General features: G+C 45.1%; 1 pseudogene; it reads right to left on the reverse strand.

The window, feature by feature from the left end:
- Window positions 1-16,494, reverse strand: part of LOC137357502 (probable G-protein coupled receptor 139) — a 62,005-nt pseudogene that overhangs the window by 15,194 nt on the left and 30,317 nt on the right.

The raw sequence follows: 16,494 nt of genomic DNA on the forward strand, positions 1-16,494 counted from the left end.
GCACTGCAATTAGACATGGTTTCTAGAATTAATAGCTGAATAGAGACTTCCCAGGGACACCAACAATAGCGAGGATGGGATTATAAACTGTTTGAATCATCAAAAGGTCCACAATTCTAATGGTGCAGATCATAATTTGCAGAAAGATAGTCAAACACCCAGGATTAACTCTTTCCCATTGCTATAAAATTCCAATCTACTGTCCTCACATTCTGACCTAATGTAACATTCCAATATATTGTTCTCAGAGTCTGATCCATTGTCCGAATATTCCAATTTAGTGTTCTCAGATTCCGATCTATCTTCTCCTTCTCACTAGAGCCACCTTTTGAAAGAGTGCCAACGACGCACGACGCTCTGAGAGAAAAATAATTCTTCTTGTCTCTGTCTTAAATGGGCACCCCCTTATTTTTAAACAGTGACCCTCTCGTTCGAGATTCTTCCACAAGAGAAAACATACTTTCCACATTCATCCTGTCAAGACCCCTCAGAATCTTATATGTTTCAATCAAGTCACCGCTTACTCATTTAAATACCAGCAGATACAAGCCTAGCCTGTCCAACCCACCCATTACAGGTTCTAGGCTAGTAAACCTTCTCTGAACTGCTTCAAATGCATTAACATCCTTCCATAAATACAGAGACCAATACTGTACATAGTACTTCAGATGTGGTCTCACCAATGCCCTGTATAACTGTAGCATAACCTCCCCACATTTGTATTCTATTCTCCTTGCAATAAATGATAGCATTAACATACAAACATATGAATGAGGAGCAGGAGTCGCACACTCAACACCTCCAGCCTGCTCCACCATTCATTAAGTTCGTGGCTGAACGGATTACCCCACATTTCCACCTACACGTGATAACTTTTAACACCAATCATTCTATTAGTCTTCCTAATTACTTGTTGTACCTGCAAACTAACCTTTTGCAATTCATGCACTCGGATACTCAGAGCCCTCTGCATCTCACAGCTCTGCAATCTCTCACCATTATGCTTTTTTATTCTTCCTGCCAAAAGGGACAGTTGCATATTTTCCAACATTATATTCCATTTGCCAGGTCTTTGCCCACTCATTTAACCTATATATATATCCTGTTGCATCCTCCTTATGTCCTCTTCACAACTTACCTTCCTGCCTATATTTGTGTCTTCAACACATGTCGCAACCATATCTTTGCTCCCTTCATCCAAGTTATTTATATAAATTGTAAAAAGCTATGGCCCAGCACTGATCCCTGTGGCACACCACTTGTTACATCTTGCCAACCAGAAAATGATCCATTTATGCCTCCTCTCTGTTTCCTGTTCGCTAGCCAATCTTCTATCCATGCCAAAATGGTACTCTCTACAACATGAGCTTATTTATTAATAGAATAGGGAAAACCTCCAGAGACACAATTAGGGTCCATGGAGACAGGCATTAGTTACAGTTATTGAACAAACAGGTTCAGTTAACCACTTTCAATCCGACACTTTTTGTTCCACAATAAAGTAGAGTATTTACCAGGTCGGGATGGGATGTATGAGGGTTGCTGAGGAAAAGAAAGTTGGAAACAGCAGAGGCACTAGCCTGAACTTTCAATCCTCCTTGGATCGGGGAGTGATGCCAGAGGACTGGAGGGTTGTACCTGTTAAACTCTGTTTAAAAACGAGAGGGCTAAACCCTGTAAGGACAGACCTAGCCAGTCTAATGCTGGTGATGGGGAAATTATCGAGGCCATATTCCAGGAGAAATATCGGTTGCTTGGGAAATCATGGATTTATACATGCCTGAGTGATTGATGAGGTAACAGAGGTAGTTGATAAGGTTAATGCTGTTGATGTGGTGTTCATGTACTTCCAAAAGGCACTTGATAAAATGCCACATAACAAGTATGTCAGCAAAGTTTGAGCCCATTCATAAAAATAACAGTAGCAGCATTGTTACGAAGTTGACTGTGTGACAGGAAACAGAGAGTGGTGGTGAACGGTTGTTTTTCAGATTGGAGGAAGGTTTACAGTGGGGTTCCCCAGGGGTCCCATGTTAGGAACCTGTCTTTTTTGATACATAATAAAGATCTTGACTTGGGGATACAGGGAATAATGTCAAAAATAGCAGGTGACATGAAACATTGTGAAATGTGAGGAGATTATTGAGAACATTCACGAGGACACAGATAGGCTGCTGGAATTGGTGAACACATGGCAGATGAATTTAATGCAGAGAAATGTGAAGGGATTCATTTTGGTAGAAAGAATCTTCCTCTTCTTTGGCCTCCTTGTCTTGACAGACAATGGGTAACCGCCTGGAGGTGGGGTCAGTGGTTTGTGAAGCAACACCTGGAATGGCTATGAAGGCCAATTCTAGAGTGACAGACTCTTCCACAGGTGCTCCAGATAAAATTGTGTGTCAGTGCTGTTACACAGTTGATTCTCCCCTTGTGCTTCTGTCTTTCTTCCTGCCAACTGCTAAGTCTATTCGACTCGACCCACTTTAGGCCCGCCTTGATGGCTGCCCGCCAGCTCTGGTGAACGCAGGTAATTGACTCCCAAGACTTGTGGTCAATGTCGCAGGACTTCATGTCGCGTTTGCAGACGTTTTTAAAGTTGGGACATGGACGGCCAGTGGGTCAGATACCAGTGGCGGGCTCGCTGTACAATGTGTCCTTGGGGATCCTGCCATCTTCCATGTGGCTCACATGGCCAAGCCATCTCGAGCTCCGCTGTCTCAGTAGGGTGTATATGCTGGGGATATTGGCCACTTCGAGGACTTCTGTGTTGGAGATACGGTCCTGCCACCTGATACCATGGATGCTACGGAGGCAGCGAAGATGGAATGAATTGAGACGTCGCTCTTGGCTGACATACGTTGTCCAGGCCTCGCTGCCGTAGAGCAAGGTACTGAGGACACAGGCTTGATATACTTGGACTTTTGTGTTCCGTGTCAGTGCGCCATTTTCCCACACTCTCTTGGCCAGTCTGGACATAGCAGCGAACGCCTTTCCCATGCACTTGTTGATTTCTGCATCGCGAGACAGGTTACTGGTGATAGTTGAGCCTAGGTAAGTGAACTCTTGAACCACTTCCAGAGCATGGTCGCCGATATTGATGGATGGAGCATTTCTGATGTCCTGTCCCATGATGTTCATTTTCTTGACGCTGTTGGTTAGACCAAATTCGTTGCAGGCAGCCGCAATCCTGTCAATGAGTCTCTGCAGACACTCTTCAGTGTGAGATGTTAATGCAGCATCGTCAGCAAAGAGGAGTTCCCTGATGAGGACTTTCTGGACTTTGGTCTTCGCTCTTAGCGTTGAACAACCTGCCACCTGATCTTGTGTGGAGGAAAATTCCTTCTTCTGAAGACTTGAATGCATCTGAGAGCAGCAGGGAGAAGAAGATCCCAAACAGTGTAGGTGCGAGAACACAGCCCTGTTTCACGCCACTCAGGATAGGAAAGGGGTCTGATGAGGCGCCGCTATGCTGAATTGTGCGTTTCATACTTTCATGGAATGAGGTGATGATACTTAGTAGCTTTGGTGGACATCCGATCTTTTCTAGTAGTCTGAAGAGACCATGTCTGCTGACGAGGTCAAAGGCTTTGGTGAAATCAATGAAAGCAACGTAGAGGGGCATCTGTTGCTCACGGCATTTCTCCTGTATCTGGCGAAGGGAGAACAGCATGTCAATGGTGGATCTCTCTGCTCGAAAGCCACACTGCGCCTCAGGGTAGACACGCTCAGCCAGCCTCTGGAGCCTGTTTAAAGTGACTCGAGCGAAGACGTTTCCCATATTCTGAGCAGGGAGATTCCACAGTAGTTGTGGCAGTCACCACAGTCACCCTTGTTCTTATAGAGGGTGATGATATTGGCATCGTGCATTTCCTGTGGTACTACTCCCTCGTTCAGCAAAGGCAAAGCAGTTTGTACAGTGCTGAAAGTATAGCAGGCTTGGCACTCTTGATTATTTCAGAGGTAATGCCATCCTTCCCAGGGGCTTTTCTGCTGACCAGAGAATCGATGGCATCACTGAGTTCTGATTATGTTGGCTGTACGTCCAGCTCATCCATGACTGGCAGAGACTGGGCTGCAGTGACAACAATTTCCCTGGAGTACAGTACTAGGTAGTGCTCCATTTGCTTGTGTTGGTCAGTGATTGTGTTCCCTGATTTAGATTTGAGGGGGGCGATCTTCTTGATGGTTGGCCCAAAAGCTCTCTTAATGCCATCATACATTCCTCTGATGTTTCCGGTGTCTGAGGACAGCTGAATATGACTGCATAGGTGTTGCCAGTAGTCATTTGCGCAGCGCCTGGTTGTTCTTTGTGCAGCGCTTCTGGCTGTTATCCATAGCACCCATTTATACGAATCCCATATTCCCTACCACATCCCCACCATTCTCCTGCACTACCTACACTAGGGGCAATTTACAACGGCCAATTTACCTATCAATCTGCATGTCTTTGGCTGTGGGAGGAAACTGGAGCACCTGGTGGGAACCCACACGGTCACAGGGAGAACTTGCAAACTCCGCACAGGTAATACCTAGAACTGGACCCAGGTCACTGGAGCTGTGAGGCTGCAGTGCTAACCACTGCACCACTGTGCTGTCTTAGACTCAACTTACAATTGGATGATTCCTCAACAATTGTGAACCCACAGACTGGAATGATATAAACCACATCACACCCGCAGAGAAAATAGTTCCTTTTCTGGTGCAGCATTCCATATCTGGTACTGGACAGGTTCTACCAATCCTTATCAGATGACTTGGGTATTCTTCATGTTTGTGTATCGGGACTCTGCCAGAGTCTTCAAGCTCTCTGATGGACTCTAGCTGGGACACTTTCTGAGGCTGACGCCATGCTTTGCTAACAAGGTCAGTGCCAGTACCAATTCATCTTGGGAGTGACAAAAATGTAATCTCCACCTGCTGTATCATATTATGGTCTGTAGCCAGGGTTCCTTTGAACCATTTTCTCATTTTTATCTTCATGATTGAACAAAGGGATTCAATTACCTTGTGTGTCGCCCAGTCCCTTCTGTGCCACATTAATCACAAATGCTGCATACATGACACCTCTAGAAAGGTTTGGATTCTGGTTCAGATTAGATTAGATTAGATTAGAGATACAACACTGAAACAGGCCCTTCAGCCCACTGAGTCTGTGCCGAACATCAACCACCCATTTATACTAATCCTACACTAATCCCATATTCCTACCAAACATCCCCACCTGTCCCTATATTTCCCTACACCTACCTATACTAGTGACAATTTATAATGGCCAATTTACCTATCAACCTGCAAGTCTTTTGGCTTGTGGGAGGAAACCGGAGCACCTGGAGAAAACCCACGCAGACACAGGGAGAACTTGCAAACTCCACACAGACAGTACCCGGAATTGAACCTGGGTCCCTGGAGCTGTGAGGCTGCGGTGCTAACCACTGCGCCACTGTGCCTGCATCAACTTGTTTATTTTACCTTGGATCTTCCCAAGTTCTCACACCAGTTATTCCAAAGATAATATTGTATTCTGATTCTCCCTCAGGTTATCACCTCCTTGTTGATTCATGTTCATTAATACTCCTCTTCATTACCTCATGGTGCCTCCACCTACTTTCTACATCTTAGAATTAGAATTAGAACATTACAGCGCAGTACAGGCCCTTCGGCCCTCGATGTTGCGCCGACCTGTGAAACCATCTGACCTACACTATTCCATTTTCATCCATATGTCTATCCAATGACCACTTAAATGCCCTTAAAGTTGGCGAGTCTACTACTGTTGCAGGCAGGGCGTTCCAAGCCCCTACTACTCTCTGAGTAAAGAAACTACCTCTGACATCTGTCCTATATCTATCACCCCTCAAATTAAAGCTATGTCCCCTCGTGTTTGCCATCACCATCCGAGGAAAAAGAATCTCACTATCCACCCTATCTAACCCTCTGATTATCTTATATGTCTCTATTAAGTCACCTTTCCTCCTCCTTCTCTCCAACGAAAACAACCTCAAGTCCCTCAGCCTTTCCTCGTAAGACCTTCCCTCCATACCAGGCAACATCCTAGTAAATCTCCTCTGCACCCTTTCCAAAGCTTCCACATCCTTCCTATAATGCGGTGACCAGAACTGCACGCAATACTCCAGGTGCGGTCTCACCAGAGTTTTGTACAGCTGCAGCATGACCTCGTGGCTCCGAAACTCGATCCCCCTACTAATAAAAGCTAACACACCATATGCCTTCTTAACAGCCCTATTAACCTGGGTAGCAACTTTCAGGGATTTATGTACCTGGACACCAAGATCTCTCCGTTCATCTACACTACCAAGAATCTTCCCATTAGCCCAGTACTCTGCATTCCTGTTACTCCTTCCAAAGTGAATCACCTCACCCTTTTCCGCATTAAACTCCATTTGCCATCTCTCAGCCCAGCTCTGCAGCCTATCTATGTCCCTCTGTACCCTACAACATCCTTCGGCACTATCCACAACTCCACCGACCTTCGTGTCATCCGCAAATTTACTAACCCACCCTTCTACACCCTCTTCCAGGTCATTTATAAAAATGACAAACAGCAGTGGCCCCAAAACAGATCCTTGCGGTACACCACTCGTAACTAAACTCCAGGATGAACATTTGTCATCAACCACCACCCTCTGTCTTCTTTCAGCTAGCCAATTTCTGATCCAAAGCTCTAAATCACCTTCAACCTCATACTTCCGTATTTTCTGCAATAGCCTACCGTGGGGAACCTTATCAAACGCCTTACTGAAATCCATATACACCACATCCACTGCTTTACCCTCATCCACCTGTTTGGTCACCTTCTCGAAAAACTCAATAAGGTTTGTGAGGCACGACCTACCCTTCACAAATCCGTGCTGACTATCGCTAATGAACTTATTCTTTTCAAGATGATTATAAATCCTATCTCTTATAACCTTTTCCAACATTTTACCCACAACAGAAGTAAGGCTCACAGGTCTATAATTACCAGGGCTGTCTCTACTCCCCTTCTTGAACAAGGGGACAACATTTGCTATCCTCCAGTCTTCCGGCACTATTCCTGTCAACAATGATGACATATAGATCAAGGACAAAGGCTCTGGAATCTCCTCCCTGGCTTCCCAGAGAATCCTAGGATAAATCCCATCTGGCCCAGGGGACCTATCTATTTTCACACTTTCCAAAATTGCTTGTGAACCTCAATCCCATCGAGCCTAGTAGTCTGAATCTCAGTATTCTCCTCGACAACATTTTCTTTCTCTCGTGTAAATACTGACGAAAAATATTCATTTAACACTTCCCCTATCTCCTCTGATTCCGCAAACAACTTCCCACTACTATCCTTGATTGGCCCTGATCTAACTCTAGTCATTCTTTTATTCCTGATATACCTATAGAAAGCCTTAGGGTTTTCCTTGATCCTATCCGCCAATGACTTCTCGTGTCCTCTCCTTGCTCTTCTTCGCTCCCCCTTTAGATCCTTCCTGGCTAGCTTGTAACTCTCAAGCGCCCTAACTGAGCCTTCACGTCTCATCCTCACATAAGCCTTCTTCTTACTCTTGACAAGAGCTTCAACTTTTTTAGTAAACCATGGCTCCCTCGCTCGACAACTTCCTCCCTGCCTGACAGGTACATACTTATCAAGGACACGCAGTAGCTGCTCCTTGAATAAGCTCCACATTTCCATTGTGCCCATCCCCTGCAGTTTCCTTCCCCATCCTACGCATCCTAAATCTTGCCTAATCGCATCATAATTTCCTTTCTCCCAGCTATAATTCTTGCCCTGCTGTATATACCTGTCCCTGCCCATCGCAAAGGTAAACCTAACCGAATTGTGATCACTATCACCAAAGTGCTCACCTACATCTAAATCTAACACCTGGCCGGGTTCATTACCCAGTACCAAATCCAATGTGGCATCGCCCCTGGTTGGCCTGTCTACATGCTGTATCAGAAAACCCTCCTGCACACACTGGACAAAAACTGACCCATCTCAAGTACTCGAACAATAGTATTTCCAGTCAATATTTGGAAAATTAAAGTCCCCCATAACAACTACCCTGTTAAGCAGGAAGATTATGCTGGAACTGTATAACTCATTGGTTGGGCCACACCTTGAGTACTGTGTGCAGTTCTGGTCATCTCATTACAGAAAGGATGTAATTGCACTGGAGAGGGTACAGAGGAGATTTACCAGGATTTTGCTAGGACTGGAAAAATGCAGCTATGAAGAAAGATTGGATAGGCTGGGGTTGTTCTCATTGGAGCAGAGAAGACTGATGGGAGATCTGATTGAAATCTACAACATTTTGAGGGGCCTGGATAGAGTAGAGGTGAAGTGTCTATTCACCTGAGCAGAGTGATCAGTGACGAGGGGGTATAGATTTAAAGTGATTGGTAGAAAAGTTAAAGGGGAGGTGAGGAAAATCTTATTCACCCAGAGAGTGGTGATGGTCTGGAACTCACTTCCTGAAATGATAACTGAAACAGAGATCCTCAGCTCATTCAAAAGGAGTCTGGATATACAACTCAAGTGCCATAAGTTGCAGGGCGACGGAATAAATGCTGGAAGTTGGGATTAGAGTAGGTGAATCGTTTCTCAGCCAGCACAGTCATGATGGGCCAAGTGGTCTCTTTCTGTGCCTTAATATTTCTATGATTCTATAATTTTTTATTTTGCGTCGGTCTTCATGATTGAGGATACAAGTAACATCCCAGTATTATCTGTAAGTCAGGAAATGGAAGGGAGGGAGGAGTACAAGATAATTACAATCACTAGGAAAGTGGTACTGAACAAATTGTCGGAGCTGCGGGCTGACAAGCCCCGGGTCCTGATGGACTTCATCCTAGGGTGTTAAAAGAAGCGGCTGGTGAGATAGTTGATGCGTCAGTTTTAATTTTCCCAAATTTCCGAGATTCGGGGAAGGTTCCGTTAGTTTGGAAAATAGCGAATATTCAAAAAGGGAGGGAGACAGAAAGCAGGATTCTGCAGGCCTGTTAGCTTAACATCTGTCCTAAGGAAAATGTTAGCTATTGGTAATCAGGCAGAGTCAGCATGGTTTTGTGAAAGGGAAATCATGTTTAACCAATTTATTGGAGTTCTTTGAGGGAATTACATGTGCTGTGGATAAAGGGGAACCAGTGGATGTATTGTACTTAGATTTCCAGAAGGCATTTGATAAGGTGCCGCATCAAAGGTTCTTGCAGAAAATAAAAGCTCATGGTGTAGGGGGTAACATATCGGCATGGATAGAAGATTGGCTAGCTAACAGGAAACAGAGATTAGGCATAAATGGGTCATTTTCTGGTTGGCAAGATGTAACGAGTGGTGTGCCACAGGGATCAGTGCTGGAGCCTCAACTTTTCACAACTTATATAAATGAGTTAACTGAAGGGCCCGAAGGTATGGTTGGTAAATTGGTGCTGACACAAAGATAGGTCGGAAAGTAACTTGTGAAGAGGAAGGACATAAGGGGGCTACAAAGGGATATAGACAGGTTAATTGAATGGGCAAAGACCTGGCAAATGGAGTATAATGTGGGAAAGTGCGAAATTGTCCACTTTTGCAGGAAGAATAAAAAAAGAAGCATCATCTAAATGGTGAGAGATTGCACAGCTCTGAGATGCAGAGGGATCTGGGTGTCCTTGTGAATTAATCACAAAAGGTTAGTATGCAGGTTCAGCACGTAATTAGGAAAGTTAATAGAATGTTATTGTCTATCGTGAGGGGAATTGAATACTAAAGTAGGGAGGTTATTCTTCAGCCAAACGGGGCATTGGTGAGACCACATCTGGAGTACTGTGTACAGGACTGGTCCCCTTATTTGAGGAAGTGGCAAATGCGTTGAAGGCAGTACAGAGAAGGTTTATTAGACTAAAGCTGGAACGGGCGGGCTGTCTTCCAAGGAAAGAATGGACAGGCTAGGCTTGTATCTGCTGGAATTTAGGAGAGTAAGAGGCGACTTGATTGAAACATATAAGATCCTGAGGGGTCTTGACAGGGTGGATGTCGGAAGGATGTTTCCCCTTGTGGGAGAATCAACAACTAGGGGTCACTGTTTAAAAATAAGGGGTCACCCATTTAAGACTGAGAGGAGCAGAAATTTTATCTCTCAGAAGGTTGTGAGTATTTGGAACTCTCTTCCTCAAAAGGCAGTGGCAGCAGAGTCTTTGAATATTTTTAAGGCAGAAGTAGATAGATTCTTGATAAGCAAGGGGGTGAAAGGTTATCGGTGGGGTGGGGGAGTCGGTGGAAATGTGGAGTAATCAGTTCAGCCATGAACTTATTGAATGGTGGGGCCGAGTGGCCGACTCCTGCTCCGAATTCATATATTCGTATGTTTGTATGTAGACCAATTCCTGCCTCTTCTTTAACTAGTGGTGGGGTGGTGGTGTTGGTGGTGGTGGGGGGAGGGGGTGGAGGTGGAGGGGGTGTTGGTGGTGGTGGTGGAGGTGGGGTGATGTGCCTCCATCACGTGGGGAGGTTTTCCAGTAAAACAAGGCAACCTCCCTGTGGGCTTGTGGGGAGGGGCCTCCTCCATGGGCCATCTGTGGCTCACGGGAAAACTTGCACCTCCCTGAACCACCCTCCCCCCCCCCGCCACACCCCGCAGAAAACACTCACCCTCTCCCACTCGTGTTGGCCTGCCCGTCTGGCCCCAACAACCCCGCCTCACTCACTTTGGATCTGGGCTCCAAGGTCCAAGGCCTTTTGCAGTACCGGCAGTGGCCACCCGTCCCACTGATACTGCTGAGCTACTCTCCCTGTAATTGGCTGGCAACTCTTGGAGATGCCAAGGTGCCATCCCAGTCTTTCAAAGGGACTGCGATCCCAGCACCAACTGCTAAGTGGCATGGCACTGTGGAATCGCACCAGGGGGCTCCAGTGGGCCGAGGTGGGATGCCCCCCGTCTTGTCAGCCCGCTACTGTGGGCCTCACCTTTGGCACAAAATACAGCCCATAGTTTTTGACAATCGGACATCTCACTTAATGAATATAATTCTTCTGTCATTCTCCACATATCATATCTTACATCTTCAACAATAGAGTATAAAATGAACAAATCTTTGGCAATCATTATTCAGCCAGACTACAGCTCATGGAAAACAATTTCTCTGACATGCATCATAAACGAAACCCAAATATAAACAGTTATTAACTCATCTTATGTTACATCATCATTTCAGTCCATGACAAGTGACATGCTGTACTTTCTCAAATTAAAGAAGAAATATATTATCTTTCCTATGAATTCTGGTTTGGAAGGCCAGCTAATTGACCTCTGCTCCCTGTGTGGGGATGTTGTGCGCGAGTGTGAAAATGTATTTACAACTCTATGCAGACACTCCCATTTTACATGCAGTGGAAGGGATAGGGACTACCAAGTTGAGGGGGGCAGTTATAATATAACTGTTGCACAAAGATCATTTGAACCTCCAGGCTCACCAACAGGACAAAGACATGGAGAAGAGTTCAGGCACCTCGTCCTTCCTCGCCACTCCTGCATTGAGCTCATGGCCAAATCAATGGTGTGCGGATCGGCAAGCATCTGTGGATTCTGGCTCTTCACGAGGGTCGCCAGCTCTCGATGGAGGAAGTGCGATGCGCTCACATGCCTGAGACGTGGCTGCACTCATGGCCTGGATGGAATACCCTCCATTACCCACTCACGGTCTTTGATTGCCTCTGGCACTTCTGCCTGATGTATCGTTACCTCTCTCTGCAACTCCAGCATGCCCTGTGCAGTCAACACCAGAGGCTCGTCATCAGCCTGGGGCTCAGCATGGGCCAGGTCACCCACAATCCTCCGACTATCAGAGTTCTCAGCTGTCACAGCCTCCGTCAGCTGCTCAGGCACATGTGCAGTGATCTTACCAGCTTATGACTCTGATTCAAAGATTGAACGCAAAACCCACCATGCTGAAGGTATCTGCACTGCTGGTGGTTGCAATTCCTGCTTCACACTCACTCCTGCTATGATAAATGTCTGTTTGTTTCAGCTGTGTCTGTTTGTATGGACTTTGTACAATAAGATTATTTTCTGATTGATGCTAATTACCTTCCTTTATTTAATGTGCTTCTGTCTATCTTTACAGAACACAATGTATCAATTCCTAAATTCTGATCCTCCTTTTTTTTAGAAAGTAGCTCTCCTGCCTTTACAGTCAGAAAGTTGTGAGTTCAAAACACCAGAGGCTTGAGCAAAAACTCCAAGGTGACACTTCAGTGCAGTACTGAGGGAGTGCTGCACTGTCAGAGGTACCTGCTTTTAGGTGAGACGGTAAACTGAGGTGCCCTTGGTTCTTGCAGCTCGATGCAAATGATACCGTTGCATTATTGCAGAGAGCAGCGGGGGAATTATTTCTGAGGTCTTCGCCAACATTTCTCAAAATCGGTCTTTATCATGTTGCTGTTTCTGGGAGCTTGCTGTGTGCAAATTGACAACCATGCTTTGTACATGATGGCCGTGACTTGACTTGGAAAGCCTTTCATGAGTTGGAAAATGCTTTGCAACGTCCTATGGTTGTGGAATGCACGTCTTGCTTTTTCCATTGTTATCAATGTCATTGTGATTAAAAGATAGGATTCGTGGGCACAATGTTTAATCAATTTTGATGAAAATCCTGTAAAAAATCTATATTCCTGCATTGCAATTATCCACATCTGCCTAGTCTTACAGATACAATAGAACATAGAACATAGAACATTACAGCGCAGTACAGGCCCTTCAGCCCTCGATGTTGCGCCAACCTGTGAAACCATCTGACCTACATTGTTCCGTTTTCATCCATATGTCTATCCAATGACCACTTAAATGCCCTTAAAGTTGGCGAGTCGACTACTGTTGCAGGCAGGGCGTTCCACGCCCATACTACTCTCTGTGTAAAGAAACTACCTCTGACATCTGTCCTATATCTATCACCCCTCAACTTAAAGCTATGTCCCCTCGTGTTTGCCATCACCATCCGAGGAAAAAGGCTCTCACTATCCACCCTATCTAACCCTCTGATTATCTTATATGTCTCTATTAAGTCACCTCTCCTCCTCCTTCTCTCTAACGAAAACAACCTCAAGTCCCTCAGCCTTTCCTCGTAAGACCTTCCCTCCATACCAGGCAACATCTTGGTAAATCTCCTCTGCACCTTTTCCAAAGCTTCCACATCCTTCCTATAATGCGGTGACCAGAACTGCACGCAATACTCCAGGTGCGGCCGCACCAGAGTTCTGTACAGCTGCAGCATGACCTCGTGGCTCCTAAACTCGATCCCCCTACTAATAAAAGCTAACACACCATATGCCTTCTTAACAGCCCTATTAACCTGGGTGGCAGCTTTCAGGGATTTATGTACCTGGACACCAAGATCACCAAGATTCGATGGAATTTTGGAAGATGCATCCAATATCTCCATAGATACCTCTTTCAACACTGTGTGGTGTAGAATATCATGTCCTGGGGATTTCTCAACCTTCTGCTCCATTAGTTTCTCCAATACTACCTTTTTACTAATACTAATTTCCTTCAATTCCTCATTCCCCTAATCCCTTGGATCTCTAATTCTGGGAGATTTCTTGTATCTTCCTCAGTGAAGACAGACACAAAGTAATCATTTAGCTTCTCTGCCATTTCTCTATTCCCCATTATAAATTCTCCTGACTGTAATGGACCCATATTTGTCTGAGCCAAACGTTACCATTTTGCATCCCCATAGAAGCTTTTACAATCCCTTTTTATATTTTTTGCGAACTTACATTCATATTCTATTCTCCCTTTCTTTATCAGTTTCTTCATCTTCCTTTGCTGTAATCTAAAATCCTCCAGATCCTCAGGTTTACTACTATTTCTGGCAACTTTATAGGTTTTTTCTTTTAATCTTATACAAACCTTATCTTCTTTTGATATCCACAGCTGACTGCCTTTACTTTTGTGCTTTTTGTGCTTTGAAGGAATCTATAGTTTCTGTAAACTATGTAATATTTCTTTAAAGACTATCCATTGCCTATGTACTGTCATACCTTTTAATGTATTTTTTCAATCCACCTCAGCCAATTTTCCCTTCATACCTTCATAATGTCCTTTCTTCAAATTTAACACTCTGGCTTCCTTTCTCAGTCCGTGAATATCTTGCTTCTGTGTCTGTCAATGATTTGCCTGTTTTCTTGCAGAGAATGGCTCCAAGACCAACTAGACTGAGAACTTCTATCAAATCAGTGGGCGAGATTTTATGTCGAGCAGACAGGAACTTGCTAGCGACGTAAAATTCAGTGGCCAACCCGCTTCTGCCTAGCCTGGGGATCCGTCCTGTATTTTATGGGTCCCCAGGCTTTAATTGTTCTGAGACGGGACTTCCTCCCACTTCAGGGAGGAAGTCCCACCTCATTGAGCTGCCGGCCAATCATCGGGCCAGCAGCTATTAGTCCCAGCAGCATCACCGGGAGTGGTGGCCACTGCTGGGACTGCAGCCCAGCCGAGGACATGGAGCCAGGACTGCAGGTACGTTTGGGTTGCTTTGGCAGAGCGAGGGAAGGGTGGCTGTTTGGGGGGAAAGGTGGTGTCTTGGGTCTTGGGTGTGGTTGGGGAAGTGGGGGCAGCCCTCAATCGGGCACCCTGTGCCACGGGTAAAATCCCAGTGGAGGTGGGCGAAGGCCCTTAAGTGGCCTTTAATTGGCAACGTAAGGGCTTTGATTGGCACGTTTTCTGCCCCCCCCCCCGCCCTATGTAAAGTGAGATGGAGGCCTCCCAGAACCTCCCGCTCCATTTTACACCAACCCCAACCCCCCCTCCCCCCCTCCACCACCATCCGGCTCGCTGGGGTGGCATAAAATTTCGGGCAGTGTGCCTTTTTAGATAGAAAGAAGTCACTGTTTGTGTATTTGTTAAAGCTTTCTTTAAGTTTGGAAATGTCAGTGCTTCTGCCTCGTTCCATTTCCAATTGACATCTTGACATCGTTTCTCAAAGTGGGGCTGTAATAGAGGCATACTCTGGGATAAATCTCACAATATACAATGCAATGTAGAGATTTGATTTGGTTTGTATTTATGGGAGGATCTGCATTCAAGATTCCCTTCACCATCTTAGAATCTGGAGAAAGACATTTTTTATGCCTGTAGCTGAAAAATGCACTTGTCTTTATTTCGTGGCAATTTGTGCATCTGGAGTCGATCCAACACTACTTGTGTGGGCTTGTCCTGTTCTGCTTGTGTTCTCCTGTATACTGGCAGTTGTTGTACACACATGGTGATTGATTGATTTTTAAATCTGAAAACCTCAATGCAAGTCTTTTGTATATTCCTGGGTTGTCTGTGTTGTTTGCCTTATTGTAAACACTTTTTTCTTTGGGTGTTCAGGTTTGCACCCCTTTTAATAATTAATATTTGATCATACATGTATGGCTGCATCACTTTTGTTTTCTTTATTTCTGTGTACCTGCAAAATGTTTTTCTCCTGTTCCGGCCTAGGTTTTCTCTTTGATCCAGTCCTGGTCTGCTCTCATTTTCTTTTTGCGGTGTTTGCTTTCAATTCTTGGATCCTTCTGTGCTTCGTCCTTTCTTTTTCTTCTGTTTTGTTCTCTCCTCATCGCCAACAATTGTAGTGTTGTGCTGTGTTCTTAAATCCTCTTTCACTGACAAATGCAGGCTTTATATTTGGATTCAATACAAGCACTATTTATTGTCTTAGTTATTTACATTGCATGATTTCAGGTACAGGTCTTTCCTCACTTGTGCGCCCTTTGTAAAGCCATGTGCTGAGTGAGCTCTCAAAATGGGAGGAGTCCATATATATATATATATATATATATATATATCTGATATATCTGTTGATGTCATCAGTGGCATCAGTGGCCTGGTCTCTTAAAGGTACAGTTTCTTAAAGCTGAACTACATTTTAAATCCTGGTGGTGCTCCCTTGCACCCCTCCCCCCCACCAATCGCTCCTCCCATCCCGCCTCCCCACCCGAGCCCCTTGACTAGTATTGTCCAGATCTGAACCACAATTCAACAATGGCCCTCACCATCTGACTCAGAAAGAGAGAGAGAGAGGTGACCGTGCATGGGGAATGGAAGGGAAACAGCCTCAATAAAGTGTCTTCAAAAACAAAAATAATTTCAAAAATCAATTTGCACAAGAAGATTTCCATCATCTGCAGCATTTTTACTTTTGTAAGAAGAAGTTTTACTTTCTTTCAGAGCAATTGTGAGGAGTTGAGCATTAAATCAGAGGAGGTGGAGGAGACATTGTGGCTGCTGTTTCTCTCCCTATCCTGCAGGGGGCGCTCTGTATCTCCTCCTACCCCCTCCCCCTCCCCCACCGCTGGGTGTATTTTCAGATCCCCAGCAATTCCTCGTGCCATTCAGTTGATGGGAATCTGGGAATAAATATTACATTTTTGGACTGGAATCACAGCCCGTGTCTGCTCTCAGTTGTTTTGTTTATTACTTAATTGAAACTGCAAGGGAAACTTTGTTACTGCACCCGGAGCAGGACTGATTGGTCAGTCAC

The sequence above is a fragment of the Heterodontus francisci genome, chromosome 48 (assembly GCF_036365525.1).
Source record: "Heterodontus francisci isolate sHetFra1 chromosome 48, sHetFra1.hap1, whole genome shotgun sequence".
Taxonomy (NCBI): Eukaryota; Metazoa; Chordata; class Chondrichthyes; order Heterodontiformes; family Heterodontidae; genus Heterodontus; species Heterodontus francisci.